The sequence below is a fragment of the Myotis daubentonii genome, chromosome 17 (assembly GCF_963259705.1).
Source record: "Myotis daubentonii chromosome 17, mMyoDau2.1, whole genome shotgun sequence".
Taxonomy (NCBI): domain Eukaryota; kingdom Metazoa; phylum Chordata; class Mammalia; order Chiroptera; family Vespertilionidae; genus Myotis; species Myotis daubentonii.
Window position 1 is genome coordinate 14,327,055 of NC_081856.1, and position 19,352 is coordinate 14,346,406.

Sequence of the window (19,352 nt, forward strand, 5' to 3'; positions counted from 1 at the left end):
CATGACGCATGATCAGGTCCCTGCAAGATGCCTAGCTCTTAGAATTCCCTCTGTACCTGCTTACAAAAGATGTTTAGCACATCAGCTTCATTTGATGTGAGCTGCTACTGAATTCAGTTTTGTTTTTGTCCTGGTTTTCTTTTTTTGTCAACTAATCAAGCTAAAAATTGGAATGATTCTTGGCTGCTGAAACTATTGCACAGAACTCATTTCCACAAATATTCCACAGGATTTTGCTGCTAGAAAGTAACAAAGTCCTATGATTCTTTGTGATGGAAGCCTCCCCTTCCTGGCGGAAGTGTATTGTCAGCCTCCGGGGCCATGCTGGGATCTGACTCTGGTTAGAGACTTAGAGACAGGATCATGGGTTGAGGGGGTCAGGTGGTGAATGGCGAAGAACTCAGAAGAACTGGCTTCACGTCAGGAGGGAGTTACAGGGCCTTCTAGCGAGGGAACGTCCCCCACCCCCCGACACAGGATGCCGCTGGGCTGCTCCGACTGCAAGGAGGGCTCACTGGAGGCTCGGGGAGTCCAGCTACCTCTCTGGGTCCTTCAGATCTTCCCACACATCCTCATTCGAATTCTTCCCATAGCTCAGTGTTTTCCAATTTGGTTCACTGTAAGCAGAGTCTTTTTAAATAGAAGAGGACAAAAATAGCAGAACATTTTGCTTATAATAAGGATAAATATTGTTTCATCACACCTTTATCCAGCTTGTGTGTGTGTGTGTGTGTGTGTGTGTGTGTGTGTGTGTGTGTGTGTGTGTGCTGGATCAAAATAAAACATAGTTTTTCTAGGGACTGAAGTAAAAAATATATTTGAAATCCATTGTGTAAGAGATTACTAAAACTAGCTTTTTTGTAATTATAGTGGATTTATTAAAAACCATTCAAAGTTTAGCTTATTTATACATACGAGGGGATCTATATTTCATCAATGATAGAAAACTAATCTTCAAATTAACCTAAATTTAGAATTACAAAGCTGTAGCTTGGACTAATGTAATTTGGCAACTGACCTACACTTTGAATTTGGTTTGGGGCTGCCTGAACCATTCAGCGGCAGGTGGCAGGAGAATTCTTTAATGAGGTCAAGTGCAGTGCAAGGGCCTCATCGTTGCCTGTGGCTGAGGATTTACATATTAGGGTTCATTGCTCTTTCTTCAGGCTTCCTGGTGATGTTAGAGGACACCATTTGCCTGTGACTCTTGAGTTCCCAGATCTTCATTCTGTTCTGTGTCAGCAGTAATGTGGCCCCCAACCTGCTCTTCAGCGACTGCCTCATGACAGGTGGCACTGGACAATAATTTCATTAGTATTTGACACTGCATACCAAGGGGTCGTCCAAAGCCCATGAATAACCCTAATTGCCCTACTCCCCTCCTCTCACTGAGGATCTGGGGTCGGCATCACACACCTCATTGTTCGTTCTGGGTCAATTGATTTCAAGGCGGGCAAAACCCCTGAGTAACCTACGGAGAAGATAAATGCATGTAGGGGGAGACCGAGAGCCTGGATGGCGGGAGAACATTTTAAAATGGGCTGAAACAAAATGCAGTCTCTGAACGCAGTGCCAAGGCTACCACCTTAAAAGCATTTCTCAACAGTCCCTGCATCTTCCTCTCTTTCCCTTGGGATTTGAAGTCCTGGCAGGAGCATTAGACGGGCTGAGCAGGGCCACAGACCTGCCTCTCCTCTGCCGGGCACGTGAAGGAAGGCCCTGCCCTGCGTGACGATGCCACCCGTGCAGCTCCTCAGGAACAGAAAGGAGGTCTGGATACTAGACACCCCCCTTCCCCCCAAAAAAGACAAATGTCTGATAAAGCATTTGTCCCACTCTTTTGCCGTTTCTGGGAGGTGTCCCTCGGTCTCACTAAGCTGTGAGCTACTCTAGCAATTACTGTGCTTTTCTCTGCCACGCCCCATGCCATGCAGAACAGTGGCAGGAGTAAAGAAGGTGATCAGGAAAAGTGGTGGGTGTTGTTTGCTTTGAGTAAGAGAACATGTGGAGCTCCTGAGAACCACAGACCAGAGTCAAGCTGAGGGACTGAATCAAAACAACAAGCTCTATCCAATTTGGCTGAGTGGATAGAGTGTCGGCCTGCGGACTGAGGGGTCCCGGGTTTGATTCCCGTCAAGGGCACAAGCCTGGATTGCAGGCTCAATCCCCAGTTGGAGGCGTGCAGGAGGCAGCTGATCCGTGATTCTCTCTCATCACTGATGTTTCTATCTATCTCTTCCCTCTCCCTTCCTCTCTGCAATCAATAAATATATTTAAAAACACACACACACAAGCTCAACAATTGCTCGATCTCCCTGGACCCAGCAGTGGAATTACTAGGAAGCCATAAGGGACGAAAAGTCAGGAAGCTTGGACTAGCATCCGCCCCAGGCCAGGCTGCACAGAGGAAAATGGGGTTGTGCCAACAAAGCAAACATTCTACGTCAGGATCAACACTTAGAATATACAAATTCAACTATTCTTTTTTCGTCTTTCCTCTTGATTATTTTTAAGTAAAAACTGCCTCTGAATTACTGCATTTTCCCAACTGCACCAAAGGGGGTCTAGGCTGGTGCGGCTACCAGGGTAAGGCTCCCCAAGGAAGTCCCAGGAGGAGCCCACAGAGCTAGGACAACTGAGAGGCTCACGGCGGTTGATGCCAGGACAAGTAACTAGGGCAGTGATGCTCAACCTGTGGGTTGCCAACCTGGGGGTCAAACGACCCTTTCAGAGGGGTCACCTAAGACCATCGGAAAACACATATATAATTACATATTGTTTTTGTGATTAATCACTATGCTTTAATTATGTTCAATTTGTAACAATGAAAATGCATCCTGTATATCAGATATTTACATTATGATTCATAACAGTAGCAACATTACAGTTATGAAGTAGCAACGAAAATAATTTTATGGTTGGGGGTCACCACAACAGGAGGAACTGTATTAAAGGGTCGCAGCATGAGGAAGGTTGAGAACCACTGAACTAGGGGATTCCTTCTTCCTGGGATCACTCACCTAGAGGTGGGAGGAAGAGGAAGAGCCAGGGATGAAGGCAAGGAAAGTGAAGTCAGTGGGGGAATGGAGCGAGGGATGGTCAGGTTCTAAATCCCACCGTGGGAAACAGACAAAAATGTGCAGCACAACGAAACTAGAGCTAGCCCAGGGGTGGGCAAACTTTTTGACTCAAGGGCCACAATGGGTTCTTAAACTGGACCCGAGGGCCGGAACAAAAGCATGGATGGAGTGTCTGTGTGAACTAATATAAATTCAAAGTAAACATCATTACATAAAAGGGTATGGTCTATTTTTTTTTTTTTTTAGTTTTATTCATTTCAAATGGGCCGGATCCGGCCCGCGGGCCGTAGTTTGCCCACGACTGAGCTAGACCATCCATTCAAACAGGGACCTGCAGCTCCTGAAAATCACGTCTGTGTATCCCTTCCTGCCATTAAACATTGATGGTCCCTTTCAAATATGTTGGAATTAGACCCACTAATTCCTTTGTCTCAACTCCTCTCAGAGCTCGATGTTCTGATGAGGTAGATAAAATTGGTGTAATTATTTCAGAGAGTGATTTGAGATCCACAGGAGGCGAACTAGCCGGAGTCACACGGCAAACCCTGAGCGCTTCCCAGCTCAGCACTGGGGCTGCGGGAGACTGCTTCCTGGCTTGTTGATTAAGGCCCGTGCGTGAACACTTCTTCTCCATTTTGTGATGCCTTCATAAGTACCAATCAATTTAAATTCAAAGAGCCTTTCTAACTTCAGTAAGCAAGGACACCTTGGACATTCTTGCCGGAGAATTAGTATCTTGGTGAATGGCCTTCGTACCAGATGGTGGTGGCCGTTCAGTCATTGGTGCATCCCTTTCTGGCCAGAAACACATTCATGCTCTGGGTGTAATGTGCTATATGGACACTGAAATATTTTCAACATTTTATATCTCAGACTTTCACCCAAATAAGACAACTTTGACTCTCTCCCGTGAGCCACTATTTCTTACCCTTTAGGTTTTGTTAAAACGATTTTATGGAGCCCTAGAAAAGAGGCCCTAAATAAGCCAGATGGCTAGAGAGATCCGACTATGATTGGACACCACAGTCAACTTTTTGACTTGCAGTATGATTTTTATTTATTGAGTTATTCAGAGTAACATAAAAACTTCTGGGAACTGGCTCATATCTTAAAGAGGCATGGCTTAAATTAATGTTTATCGTGCTTCTTTGTGCCTGTGAATTTAATCCTCAGAACCACCGATATTTTGTAGTTAGGTTCCCCTTATGGTTAGGTCACGTGCTCCGTGTCCTTTTATATTATTGACATTTCCCAAGCCTATTTCAACCTGAAACATGCCTCTCTCCCAATTAGATTACAAACTCCAAAAAGGGCGGAGCCTGTAACTCACTTTTTATTTCCCTAAAATACCTGGTCCCATATTTTGCTCCATAAGTATCTGGTCATTGGCTGAACCAGCAGGACATGGAAAGGTGGAGGAGGAGACCAAGTAATGGAGAGGTGAGCAGGGCCTGAGCCCAGCACCCGGAAGCTTCAGCACATTGCTCATGAATCATCAGTCACATCAGAGCGGGTGACCCTAGCTCCCCACTTGGAGATAATCGCTTGGTTCTTGCTGTTTGGCACTTGTCTCCCATCCCTTCCCATTTCATCTGAGTTCTAATTGGCCATTTACTCCTTTGGGCTACTCACCTCCTCCCTCCGGCCTCTTTGCTCTAACAGGGTAGCAAAATAACATAAAGGAAATGCACAGACACGTTTTCACGTACCCAACAGGCATCACTCTCAGAAAGAACATGCTGAACATGTAGAACCCAGACGGATACCCAAGTCACAGATGCTCCCTTCTGATTGGGGGTTGGACCAGAAAAACCTGAGGGCGTCCAGTCCTTTCAAGGATGTCTGTGATATTGTGATCTACAGTAAGAAATTCATAATTGGTCTTCATCCTATTTTCTGGCACAGAACTCCTAAAACCCTCAGAATTTGTGTTTTGCTATATGAATGACGTGACTTTTGGAAAGTCCTTAAGGATGGGGGCTGGTTGATGGTAGAGTCAACCTTGCAATTACAGGGTTGAAACTTTAAATCCTGCCCCACTGACCTCTGAGAAGGGCAGAGGGGCTGAAGTCTGAGTGATGGAGTTCAATCAGCGATGGCCTATGATTTAATCAATCATGCCTGTGCATTAAAGCCTGGGTAGAAACCGAAAAGGGCTGGGTTTTGAGAGCTTCTGGTAAACAGGCAGAGATTCAAGGGGATGTGAGCACTCAGAGGGCTCCCCACCCTTTCTCCATATCTTGCCCTATGCATCTCTTCCATCTGGCTGCTCCTGAGTTATATCTTTTTATAATGAACCAGTGATGGAGTAAAATGTTTCTGAGTTCTGTGAGCCATGCTAGCAAATGAATTGAGCCCGAGGAAGGGATGGTGAGAACCTCTGATCTATAGCCTGTGTGTTAGAAGCACAGGTGACAAGCTAGACTTGTGATCATTGTCTGAAGGGGGCAGTCTGTTTTGGGGCTGAGCCTTTAACCTGTGGGATCTGATGCTATCTCCATATAGACAGTCAGAACTGAGTTTAATTGTAGAACACCCAGCTGGTGTCCAAGACTTGCTTAGATATGTGAGGAACCTCCCTCACCTTCCCCCCGATCCCACCCCAACACACACACACACACACACACACACACACACACACACACACACACACACATTAGAATTGAGTGTGGAATTGTTCAGGTCCTAAAAGCTATGGTCCAAATATGGTCCCATATTTGGCCTGATTTACAAAAGATCTGAAGAATAAACTATGTTCAACATCAACCCCAGATATAACTCCAATACAGAGTTGGATCAGGGAACCTAATTTGGTCTGATATTCCAGCTGAACTCACCAGAATTAATCAATTTAAAATATGTATTCAGGAGCTACACTGCCCAAGACAGGAACGAGGCAGATGCAAAGATGGCAAACGCAGGTGTAAGACTCACTCAGTCTGCTGTCCGGAGGAGGAGATGCAAACACATTCCTCATGAACTGTTAGACAACCGAAGATGTGCTCATCGCCACAGAAGAGGGGCAAGAGGAAAGCACCGTGAGACTCGGAAGTGGCATTTCCTTCTACCTGCCAACAAGCAGGGGCCGTTTCAAGCCAGCAGAGCATAGAGATGGTTGGGTCAGGGCCCAAATTAGGCATGTATGAAGGGAAATCGTGGGAGATGGGGTTGGAAAGGGGTTTTATGGGACTTGAATTCTTCCAGGAGCCTTAGGGGACCTTACATTCTCCATCAAGGAGTCTGGATTCCCACCAGAGGACAGAAGGAGCTGCCCTTGCTTGATGAGCAGGAGAACTATGAACTGTTTCTGAGGGCGAGGTTCAACCAGCAGCAAGGGACAGAGAGCACCTGGTGAGGAACAGTGGAGACAGACAAAGCCAAGATGCTTCTTGGTGGGAAGAGGAGAGCGAGCAGAAATGAAAGCCCAGGTCCAGCCCTTGTAAAGGCCTTGTGTGCGAGAGCGTTGGGCTCCAATGACTCTTTTCTGCACCGAGACCTCCTCCAGAACTGCTTGCTGCGCCACCTACAGAGCCAGCTGCTGAGAACGTCTCTCACTAAAAATAATTTCATTAGGCTCCCTGTTGCACAACTCCTTATTAATAATTTGGTGCCGTGAAGGAACTTTTGGTACCGAGCTTTAAATCTGAAATGACAAACGTGCTCCCATGACTGAACAAAATGGTCATTTGGTGCCATATTATTGAATTGTCACCTAGCATGACAAATGCCCCTAGAGCAGTGGTTCTCAACCTTCTGGCCCTGTAAATACAGTTCCTCATGTTGTGACCCAACCATAAAATTATTTTCGTTGCTACTTCATAACTGTAATGTTGCTACTGTTAGGAATCGTCATGTAAATACCTGATATGCAGGATGGTCTGAGGCGACCCCTGTGAAAGGGCTGTTCGACCGCCAAACGGGTCGCGACCCACAGGTTGAGAACCGCTGCCCTAGAGCCACTCGGCCCCTGCTGTGTGTCTGGGAATTCTTTTACTCAGTTTACACTTGGGTTTGGCCAATGAGACGCACCTGTGGGAGATGAGAAGTGACCACCACAGACCCCTCCTCCAGCTGGGTGGCCCTAGCCCAGCTTCCAGAGACCATGGCTCCCTGCTCTTACTAATCCCAGGGCACTGCGCTACACCTCGTTTCCCGAATCCCACCCAGGCCTTGAACAATGTCCCTCTGCTGGACTATCTTCACATCTCCAAGCTTGCAGGTGGCATTGCTTCCTACGGGAACCATGATGGATATGTCAGGAGTGAGATGAAAGTCTCCGCTGTTATATAAGCGAACCACACCTGGGATTACTGCGACTTCATGTGTAAAATGCTCTCCCCTGGCCAGAATCCAGAGGACTCGCAACCACAGCTCTGTCACTGAGTCAGAACTTAAACGTGGCCCCTCTCCCAGTACCAAGCTAATTCCTGTGGGACCGTCGGGTGAATTATTTCTGACCAGCAACACTCATCAGCTCTGGGCCTAGGGCAGATTGATTTCAGTGAGTTGGCCTTTCAGCACTTCGGTCTTTTGGTAAAATGATTTGGGCAGGCTGGGCCGGTGTGGCTCAGTGGTTAAACCAGGAGGTCACGGGTTGGATTTATGATCAGGGCACATGCCTGGGGTTGGGGGCTTGATCCCCAGTAGGGGGTGTACAGAAGGCAGCTGATCAATGATTCTCATCATTGATGTTTCTATCTCTCTCCCTCTTTCTTCCTCTCTGAAATCAATAAAAATATTTTCTTTTTAATGATTTGGGCAAGTTGGTATTTGGTAAGGTGACCTGGTTCTGCACTCGATGCCTCCCTTGCTGTTGCAGTTTTGAACCCATTGTGACACCTGGAGAGGGAGAGTCACGTGCTGCTGTGTGTGTGTTTCCCCAGCTCCCCCCCAGGGCCCAGAGCGAGCGACTCGGTAAATGTTTGGTGAAAGAAAGCCAGTGAGCAAAGAGATACCGTGAAAGGCTGAAACAGAGACAGACAGACTCCATCGGAGACCGACACACGGACACGGGGGTTTCCCTCTCAGTGGGAAACAGTTACGGAGGGCGGGAAGGAAAGGCATAAAAGGAAGGAAGGGGGAAAAAGAAGAGCAGGGAAATTAAGAAAAGGAAGAGAAAAGGAGACTACCCTTTTATAAATCTACTTAAGTAAAAACAAATGACATAGTGACGAACATAAACAGGCGCACAGCTGAAAGGACTTTGTCCCTAGACACCTGGAAGGCCTCTGAGAAAGCCGTTTCTAAAAACTGCTGGTAATCGCATACAGAATCCCAACAGCTTAGCTCCTCAACAGTATTCTCCAGGTTTTGCTCTGAAACTCAGTGCAGATCACTTTAGCTCTCCCCAGAAAAACCTCTCTTGAAATGTAAAACTCAAACCAGAAGGCCGCCCGGGATCCAGACAGGAATATGGAGGCTCTGTCTCTGATTTCTAAAATTGGACCAGAGACATGACTTTCCCAGCGGTATTTTTAGCAGCGGGAGGGAAGGCGCTCCCTGTGCTCCTCCTTGGCGAGCTCGCAGTCTGCCACTCTGAGCCTGTCCCCCGAATCCTCCTGTCACGCCTGTCACCCCCGTCACCCGCACCAGTCGGCACCCACACTCCTGCCTGGGAGCCTCTGGAGGGGTCCCCACAGCTGACGAGGGCCTTTCCCTAACATGGGCGTTTAAGACACCAAGCTCTCCTCCCCGGGATTACGATGTGGACAAAAAGGTCCATGTATTGCTCAGTTACACAGTTCCAGACACAGTGCCACGTAAAGAGAAGCTAATTCATGTGTCTTTAGAGTAGGCACTCTCTGTACTTATCATCCTGTGGAGAAGCAGATCTAATGCTCCTCTTCCCACAGACAGGGAAAAGGGCGGCTTAGGGAGGTGAAATCGCCTGCCTGACGCTCCTCAGCTCATTAACAGTGAAAGCAACACTCAACTAACAACCACCTGTGCACAGTGCTGCCCGGGTGGCCGTGTGCTTCTTTCTGCTTCCTGATTCTCACAACAAAACCCAGAGGATGGATTGAATAGGTATTGTCATGATTCCCATTCCACAGAGGGGAAAACTGAGGTTCAGACAAGAAAAGCAAACACTCGTCTGGCCGGTGTGGCTCAGTGGATTGAGCATCATCCCATGCACCAAGATGTCACAGTTCCCCATCAGGGCACGTGCCTGGGTTGCAGGCTCAATCCCCAGTAGGGGGCGCAGAGGAGGCAGCCAATTGATGATGTTTCTCTCTCAAAGATGTTTCTATCTTTCTCCCTCTCCCTTCCTCTCTCTCTCTAAAATCAATCTATAATAATAGAAGCATAATATGCTAATTAGACCAGACAGCCGAATGACCTTCCAGACAAAGCCAGGGCTGTGAGGGCTGAGCCCCTTGCATGAAATTCATGCATCGGGCCTCTAGTAAAAACATAAAAAAAAGAAAACAGTAAATTCTCTATGTCCATACACTGGGAAGGAGCCGTATCAAAGGTTGAGCCTGTGACTCCCGACTTCCCTGAGCCGGTGCCCAGCCTCTGCCCCTGGCCCTGGCTCTCCAGGCAGCCCGCTCAGGGGAACCAGGGCTCCTCAGCACTGCGGGTCACAGAAGTAAGCTGCCCAAGTCAGGGCAGCCTGGCAAGGGTGTCAAAGGAGTAAAACAGGGAATGTCACGTCTATATCCACAGGATCCCTAGGTAACTGCATGGCCCATCTGAACAAACAAAACACAGAGTCAGTGGGGAAGAGTGTAAAATTGACAACACATGGCATTTGGCTTATAGAACCTTCCTTGCAAAGCATGACTCAGGAAAGCTGGGTGACCATCTGTCCCATTTGCCTGGGACCGTTGCAATCTAGGCTGTTGCCCTGATATAACTGGGCACGGTGCCCTCTTTACTCTGAAAAGCATCCTGGCCGGCACAATCGATCGTACAGTCACCCTGCACACAGGAATTGGTATTTCATAATTGTCTAAAGCTCAGTGCCTCTCCTACTTCTTCGACACTCCAAACTGTAACACCAATGTGAGCAAACAGGTGCGTCACGACCCACTGGTGTGGGACTAGCACTTTCTCGGCGTTTCCAGGTTGGTGAACAAAACAGAAAATCGTATGTTTTCCCGCAGGTGCCTTGGGATCGAGGCTCCTCAGAAATCTTCCCAGAACGAGGGTCATTGCCTTCCTGCTGGGCCTCTTTGTTGCCATAATAAGGAAATGACATTTGGAGGAAAAGAAGCAACTTCATTTTTTAAAAATCACACAAATACAAGATAGAATGCAAGACAATACTTTAAGGTCTTAAACCCTAAAAAAAATACCAAGTGTCATTTTTCTCCGGCGCCACAACTGCGTAATAAAAATGAACTCATCGGAGGTGTTGAATTACGTTGTCTGCTTTCAGGCACGGCCGCTGGTCCTTGGACGTTTCAAGATCAGCCCATGAGTTTACAGTTTCCTGAGCAGCCATTCTGTCTTCTAATTGCCGTTAAAAGGCCCAGCCGTCAAAGCCAGGGCCTTTCCCAGCCCTTGGCCTTCGCCCAGGACAGCACAGCTCATCCTCTCCATCAGCAGATCGGGTTACAGTGCAGGAGGGCGCCCTGACCGGCCTTGGCTCTTTAAGGATCCATTACTGTGTTTTCCAGGCACCTATGGGGCTCCGCCCTCCGTGTCTCACTTACTGGCTTCAGAGGCGACTCTCAATGTCATGAGATTAAACCAGATCTCAGGGAGGCAACATAACGCCCTGGTTCAGAGCTTCAGCGTCAGCGTCCGAGGCTGAGGTGCAAACCCCTGCTCTGCTGTTCACAGGCCATGTGACCTGGTCAAGCGACCCACCTCCTCCTCATCTGTAAAATGGGATGATGACGGTGCACAGCTCATAGGATGGGGGGTGGGGAGGGGATGGCGATGAAAGAATTCAGGTGAGCAGGAAGCACCATGCCTGGCACAGAGTATGTGCTCAAAAAGGTAGCCACCATCTGTCCTTAGAAATGGAACATGGCTTAAATGTCAGTTTACTTCAAATCGTCATGGTAAGGGAGAGGATGGTTTTCATCGAAAGAAGACAGAGTTTGGAATCAGAAAACCTGAATTCCATTCTTTGTTTCCTTATTCACTGATTTCCATGGTTTGGGATTGTTTAATTTCCCTGAATATCAATTCTTCCCCCACACCCCACCCCCCACCCTGTGAAATGGTGATAAATATATCCTACGGTCAGGGAGAGGATCCGATAAGATCACATAAGGAAAACTGTTTTGTAAACCCAACAAATATTTATTATCATTAATCAGAATTATGGTGAATGAAAATATTGAGACAAATATGTATTATTATTTATCATTCAACATATCTGCACAAACCTAAGGGCTAACATGTAACTAAAATGCCAGGTGCCTTTGCTGGAAAGTCCCATGTACCAGGGTCTCAGGACCAGGCGGGATGGCTGTGGTGGCCCCTCCCAGGTCCTGGGCCACCCCTGCCTGGCTGCCCGGGCCTGCCCCCTGCGCCCTTTCATGTGATGCTGAGGGGCACAGCCGGAGCTCCTTTGGGAGGATGTCGAAAGGCCTGGGTGCCTGCCAGCCCTGCTGCGTTTGCCCCTCGGCCGTGTGTTGGGGTGCTGTTGCCTCATTATGTCTGCAATCATCTCCTTATGAGACTATGTGTGTTCCCATACATGCAAACTTGGCCTTTGCAAAGATCGCCTCCTGTGCCCACTGAGAACATCACCCTGCTCCTCTCCCCTCCCCAGACCCCGGAGAAGGAGGGAATCTGTGACCGGTGAGTTTGGGGAAATGAACTGGGAGGCTCCACGCACCTCCTTCTGGGTCCTCGCTGAGAGCCGGCCTGGCTACAGAGAGGAGCAAGAATGGAGCCTGCGTGCAGAGGAGGCCAGCTGTGCCCTCTGTCTGGCCACTCGTGACGACACCTGTCCACTGCGAGGGTGGCTCAGCTCCGCCTTCCCCACACTTCCGTCCTTCACTCAGTTGGGAACTGGAGCAGGAGGAAGTGCATTAAACTGTAATCCCAAAAGCCCTAAAACCTGGAATTGTATTAGCTCCCTCGTCCAATCTCGCTGTTTGCTCCATTCCAGCCAAGGAGACGTTCTCATCTGCCTCACGGGCCTGTCTTACCTCACACTGTACCCCTCATGACGTCAGCCTCTTCCCGTTCGACAGCAGGAACCGAGCTGCAGAGTTCCTAGTTGACCGTTCAACTTGGCAATGAGGAGATCTATACAAAGAGGACGTTGGCCATCCCCACTCTGACCGAACATACCCAGGAAGCCGTACCGAGTATTGGAAGTGACACGTACTGAACCATCTCACGCCGTCACTCTGGTTCCCATGGTGAGCAGACAGCCAGCCCAAACAGTGCCACCTAAGGTTGGGCAAAAGAATGACTAACACACAGGCGGTACTCCCACGGCCTGGGTGTCTTGAGCTCAGTACCACGACAACACGAGCAAGTCATCTCAGGCAAAACAGCCAAAGGGAAGGCTGTTATCCGGGAGGAGGCGGTCATGAGCTGGCGGCTGGGGCTCCAGCCCCGGCTTCTCTGCTTACTGTTGTCCTGGCTTCAGATGTGCTCTTCCGCCACCTGCCTCAGCTTCTCATTTGCAAAAGGGGGATAGATAATGAGGGTGTGGTATAGCACTAAATGAATTCATGATTGTAAACACTTAGACGGTGCCGAGCATATAACAAACATTCGTTGAGTTGGAATGTGCTGCTATCCACATAGAATCGGGTAGCATTCCATTTTGTCATCCGGTTGTCTCGTAACAGCCCAATGGGGCTCCATCCCCAGGAGCTCAACAGGGCCCCTTTGGAGGTTAGTAATGTGTTCGGCCTCCTTCGTTCTACTCTAAATAACAAGGGACATTTAACATACATTTTCGTTGATTGGAGAATTATGTGCTAAATGTTAGTTGAGCTACCAACGGCAGGTGTGACAGTCCCATTCCGCTTAGAAACCACTAAGATTTCCGTTGCCATGGGTCTCCGGGAGCACTGCCTGCGACGTCATCTGCTCGTGTACCTCCGTGTCACGTCAGTTCTGCAGGTGACATCTTGCCCGGAGCTTTGGTTAGCAGCCTCCATGTGGGACATCACAGAGGTGAGCCCAAAATAGTGTGGCAAGCAGAGCAAGGGGGTCTGGGCATGAGGGCTCAGGGTCAAGAGCATTGCTTCAAATTCTCCTAATGGCACAGAGAAGCGGCATGGTAAGCAGTGATCAACTTCCACAAGGAAGATCGATCGATGCACCGAGCTCCCGTGGAGTCCTTTGGAATTCCGGTTCCATCCTTCCTTTGCATCTGCACACAATGGGCCCCACCCCCTAACTGCTGTGTATTGCCTCAGACACAAGAAACACAGTATGTGCTGTCTTTATGGTAATTGAAGGTCTTGTTCAGAAAACATAAACCTCCACCAGTTGCTGAAACAATTAAGTTGTCGCTGCATTTCCCAGGCTGGGCGGCTCGGCCGTGTCCCAGGCAGCACCCGCCTTCCTCTCCCCGTTAGGGCTTCTTTTTGCTTCGACAACAACTACCTCCAGGGCTGCCACTGAGGGTTCCGTCACCGTGGAGAGGAAGGATGTGATTTCTGGTTTGCTTATTCCTGCAGCGCAGGACTCCCTTCACTTCATAGAGGTCAGGAGAGGGTTTTTAATGAATGCGTCGACGTAGAGAGTGAAAGCTAAGCAGCTGCTTTTAACTTGGAGCCCCGGGAGAAGCTGAAAGACATTTGAAAATGCTGGGAACCGTGTGCGTGGGAAGTGGATTTGGGGGGAGTGGCGTCGGCATCGTGGTGGAGTGAGGGAGAGGATTTCGTGGCTGTGAGCCCAAAGGGCTGGGCACTTGGTTGGCCTGGTGGCTCCTGCCCACAGGTCTCCGCTGGGAACTCGAGGTGCACAGGTGGATACATACATCTCTCCTGATTCAAGGTGGCAGCTGAGAGCGGACACATCAAATTTCAGGGGGAGAGGTGGCTGGAAGAACTTTGCAAAACTCCCCTTGACTCCAAACTCTCTAAAAAGTGAAAAGGCCTCGGTGCCGTGGCATAGACGCCACCAGCGTCCTCCCATGTGGACTGCTGTTGTTTTAAGCGACCCCATTTGTGACAGTTTGGTACAGCACCGCGAGGAAGCTAATGCACCTGTCAACATGGCGGCGTGCAGCGCAGCTTTCCCGCTTCCGTGCATAGAGTTTTAAGTGATAGGCAGCTCTCATTCCAATCTGTCGTGGGGACTGATTCTAATCCTTCACAGCAACGCATCGAGGAGAACGATAGGGAGACGTAAGGAAGACAAATGTCTCTGATCAGTTCTGCCCAGGGTGTCTTATTCTTTAATCACCAGGTTTGTGTCCACACTGCGGTCCTCCTTCTAACAGACCCAGCTTTCTGACCTTTGACCTCTTCCTTCAATACCTGCCAAGGCAGGTCCACCAGGTCCATTTCTTTTACTAGACGCCAAGGTTGTTTCCAAGCTTCTGGAGCTTGTGCCATCCACATAGGAGGACTGGCTTCGACGTGCCTTTGCCAATATATTAAATTCTGCCCCATGTCAGACATTGTCTATTATGTTCTGTCTTCTCTGAGCCAACATTCAAGATCAACGCCCTCCGTCTCCTGTTGTTTTTTTTTCTTTTGATATATTTTTATTGATTTCAGAGAGGAAGGGAGAGGGAGAGAGAGATAGAAACATCAATGATGAGAGAGATTAACTGATAGGCTGCCTCCTGCACACCCCCCTCTGGGGATCGAGCTCGCAACCCGGGCATGTGCCCTTGACCAGAATCAAACCTGGGACCCTTTAGTCCTCAGGCCAACGCTCTATCCACTGAGCCAAACCAGCTACAGCATCGTACTCCTGTTCTTGCTGGTACATATGAGCCCTGTCCTGCAGCTCCTTCCATGAATAATCCTTTGCTTCTCACAACAGAGCAAGCCTTCCCTGGCTTGGGCCATGCTGAAATGTAACCCTAGTCCAGGGGTGGGCAAACTTTTTGACTCAAGGGCCACAATGGGTTCTTAAACTGGACCGGAGGGCCGGAACAAAAGCATGGATGGAGTGTTTGTGTGAACTAATATAAATTCAAAGTAAACATCATTACATAAAAAGGTACGGTCTTTTTTTTTTTTTTTTTTTTTTAGTTTTATTCATTTCAAACGGGCCGGATCCGGCCTGTGGGCCGTAGTTTGCCCACGGCTGCCCTAGTCACTAGTCTGGAAGCAATGAGGAGAGGCAGAGCTTGAGAAAGACAAGCACCATCTTGCAGAACATCCATCTCAGGTGAGCCTTTTGCATGCTCTCCAGAGACTGCAGGTAGGATTGTGTCCCCTCAAAAATATGCTGAAGCCCTATCCCTCAGTACCTGGGAGTATGGCCTCTTTGGACAGAGGGTCTTTGCAGATGTCATCAAGCTGAGTTCATCCTGGATTAGGATGGGCCCTAACCCAATGTGAATGGTGTCCAGATAAGAAGAGAAGACACACACAGAGAGAGGGAGAACTCCATGTGAGGATGGAAACAAAGAATGGAGCGATGCATCTAGAAACCATGGAACCCAAGGATGGCCGGTGACCACCAGAAACTAGGAGAGGGGCTTGGAACCGCTTCTCCCTCAGAGCTCCCGAGAAGGAGTCACACCTTGATGTTGGACTTCTGGCCTCCGGAATGGTGAGAGAATACGTTCCCGTTGTTTTAAGCCGCCCCGTTTGTGACAATTTGGTACAGCACCATGAAGAAGCTAATGCACCCGTCAACAGGGGGCTGCTCTTCCGCCTTCTGCCAGCCCAGAGCAGTCAAGAAGATCTCAGAGTGAACACTCACACATCCTCACCCCAGACCTCAGGGTCCCACCTACCACCAGGGCCCTAATTTTAACATAGGAGGCTATCTATGGTTCTAACTATCACATTCACACCCAAACCTAGTGCCTGCCTTCCAGCTTTGGGGGATAAGAGGCTATTTAAATGCTGCCCTTAAGGACTTCTACCTTTCCCACTGTGCCTGAGTTGATAGGTATCTGGTCTGAGTAGATAGTTTTCTTCCTTCAGGGTTCCTAGGGCCAGTAACACCAGTCAGCTAATCATCACTGCCCACATCTTTCGAACACTAGGAATGTCATATAAGCCAACCCGTCTCCTTCTTCCTGTACCTTATCTGAGATTTTTAGTTAGTGTGATGCTGCAGCACACCAGGGCTTATCACCACCACATGAACCCCAGCAAGGGGGCCCTCGTTGCCATGTAGCCAGAGAATAACCAACTTGAAGATCCCTGCCTAAGGCTCTGCTCAGGAAGGCCACTCCCAACACCAACTGCTTTAGATCGGCATCTCATAAGCCAAGGACTGAGAACAGGAGCTTGATTGGAAAGTGATCCCAGGAAGCACCGTGGGGAGAGGAGGGATGAGACAGGAAGGAAACAAAGCTAAGGTAGGTGTGCTCATGAGCTGGTTACCTCTGTGGGCAAGTAGGCGCAGTCCCACTGCGGAACTCTGGGAAATGTCACAGGACTCACCTCGGGGAAGGACAAGGACAGATGCTGGGGTACATATCCACCAGCTCCATCTGCACCCACCAAGTGTACACTTGGGAGTGTTGACTTCCCAGCAACTCTGATCTGCACCAGGGATCTGTCAGGCATGCTCCTCAGCCAGAACAGGTGCCAGATGGCAGGTTTTGCAGTAAGAAGCAGCGGTTGCCTGTTCAAGAACAGTGATGCTGAGGGGTCTAGGTGCAGCACAGACCTTGGCTGCTACACCCCAATATCACAGACTCAAGGACAAAGGAACAGCACCCCCGGGTTTTGTGGACTTGAGCTAGAGCAGAGGCGAGGCAAACAATGAAGTGGGAGTGTAGGAAGAAGCGATGCTCTCTTCTTTAGTCATGGGCCTTTGTTCTTTTCACACGCTCAGGGCCAGCAAAGTGAAGAGGCCATCTGCTCCAGCACGGAAAAATTCATTGTTTATTCAATTAAAGGGATTCCAGTTCTTTCTAGCTGCTGGATAGAATCTGCAATCTGCCATATAACATAGAGGCTCACTTTTCTTATGTCAGTTCAGTGTGACCGTGAAATTATTTGCTGCCCTGGCTCAAGAATGTCTTCTTGCTACTCCTGCAGCCACACTGCTAGAAGAATTTTCCTGGGATGAGAGCTGGAGAAGGTACCTTCTAGACAGGATGCTAACCCAAAATAAGCAAACAAGCTAAAGACATCACACAGAAGTCATTTACTCTACTGTTGTTTCTTGGGTTACACCCTGAGAAGTCAGCCTGTCTCCCCAGGTTCAAATGCAGCCTTCCAGCATTTGTTATGTAACTATTTCTAATGAGGATCACACTCCAATTTAGGGAATGCTGCCATTTGGAGACAAACAAATGATATGCTCTCCGTAAAATACATTATACTTGGTCTTGAAAGAAATCAACGAAAATACAAACTATGGTGTCAATGGAGTTGCTGAGCATTAAAAATATGTAAGTTTTCCCTATTCTCTGCTTCATGCCAAATGGAACCAGGCCTAGGATTTCAAATGAAGGACTAACATGCCAGTCCCCCAGATGGTCAAGGACCTGGGCAGGACAGAGTGGGCTGTGATCGCCAGTAATGCCAGGAGGAGGTCGCCTGCCTCTTGTGTTTAGCAGAGAGGACATAACGTATTTTCCGTAATGAATAAACTCTCATAGAGTAGATTGGACCATATAAAATTGCTGATCTTCTACCATTTTTTTACTACAAAAAAAGTCAAATTTCATATTCTTTAAATTAATAACTCCCCAACTGAGTTACATGAGCTTTCCTGGACTCAGTATGGGTTTAAAAGTAATGAGCGACACGTGTTAAATTAATATTTTTAAAAGCTGGAGGAAACTTCTGGTTTTAAAATGACATAAGAAAGCTGGCACTGCCCCTTGTTCTCTTGGAAATCATCCCAAACAAAGAAAACAGGGAATATAAATCAAACCAGATATTGGGTGGAACCATATGCAGCCCCCAAATACAAAATGTGAGGAGGAGCTGCCCATGCAGGGAGCTTCCAGTGGGGGTGTGGGGAGAGGCTGTGAGAGAATGCCTGTGGCTGCACATCTCAGCAGAAGGAGCAACGCACACACCGTGTGAAGGAGGTGACACATACCAGTGGCAAAACCAACAATTCCTGATTTAGAACAAGCTCTGTGAACCAAGGGGAAGCAGGGGGGGCCAAGCTACTAGTAAATGAGAAATCGGTGGTTATGCCATGTTTGCAGGAAGCCATCTGCCTACAAGGCAGGGTAGGTACAGTCACTCATTCTTGTCAGCTAGGAAAAGTAAAGGCTACATACCACTGCCCCATCTCATTAAAAATATTGCTGTGAAATGGGAAGAATTCTTGCTGACCTGAATATGGCCTGACTCCAACCACTACACAAGATCCCTCCCAGTCACAGACACACACACACACACACACACACACAGACACACACACACCTCCTGGTTCAACAGGTTCAAGGTTTCACTTCAAAGTTGAATAAGAGTTAAAAACAATTGGCCCTAAAACCACACAATATGTCACCGCCACATTGTCTGTCATGGCAAAAGAAGAGAAACACCTAAGGGCCCATCAATAGGCAACCAGTTGAACAAATTATAGGACCTCCAAACAATAGATTTCTGTGCATCTGTTAAAAATATTGAATAACTCTGTACATATTAATAAAGTACTCTATATCAACCAGGAGAGCCTAGGTTATTCTGCAGTAACAAGCAGCCCCAATGCTTCAGTGGCTTAGCATAACAAAACTTTATTTTCCGACTGTACCACTCTGCTCCATACTGTCCTTGCCAAGAGGCCTGGGTTCATCATCTAGAACACCCGAATAGAGCAGTAGCGGGGAGAGGGAAAGAGAATTATTCACCTGCTCTTAAATCTTTCTTTCCAGAAGTGACACGTGTCACTTCTGATTGTTTCCTTGGTTAAAGCAAGTCATATGACCACCTACCTGTAGACACAGAAGTGCATTCCTACTGCACCAGCCAAAAGGAAAAGTGGAAATGTTCGTGAGCAAGTGTTTACCACCATCTTCATGAGATATTATCAAGTGAAAGGAAAAGGCTAGCTTTTTCTTCATATTAAAAACATGTGACATGTTCATTTACTGGCCAAAGAGTTCTATTACTCCATAGATTGGATTTAATCTTATAATTATTCATAACTCAATGTGTGGTTCCATTTTAGGTGGTGGATACTTGTTGTTTCATTTAAGGAAGGCCTAACCTGGCATTTCCTCTGAGAAAGTGA

General features: G+C 48.1%; 1 protein-coding gene across 1 annotated transcript in view; it reads left to right on the forward strand.

Moving 5' to 3' along the window:
• Positions 1-19,352, forward strand: part of ELOC (elongin C) — a 198,999-nt gene that overhangs the window by 62,844 nt on the left and 116,803 nt on the right. The gene's annotated exons all lie outside the window — the stretch shown is intronic.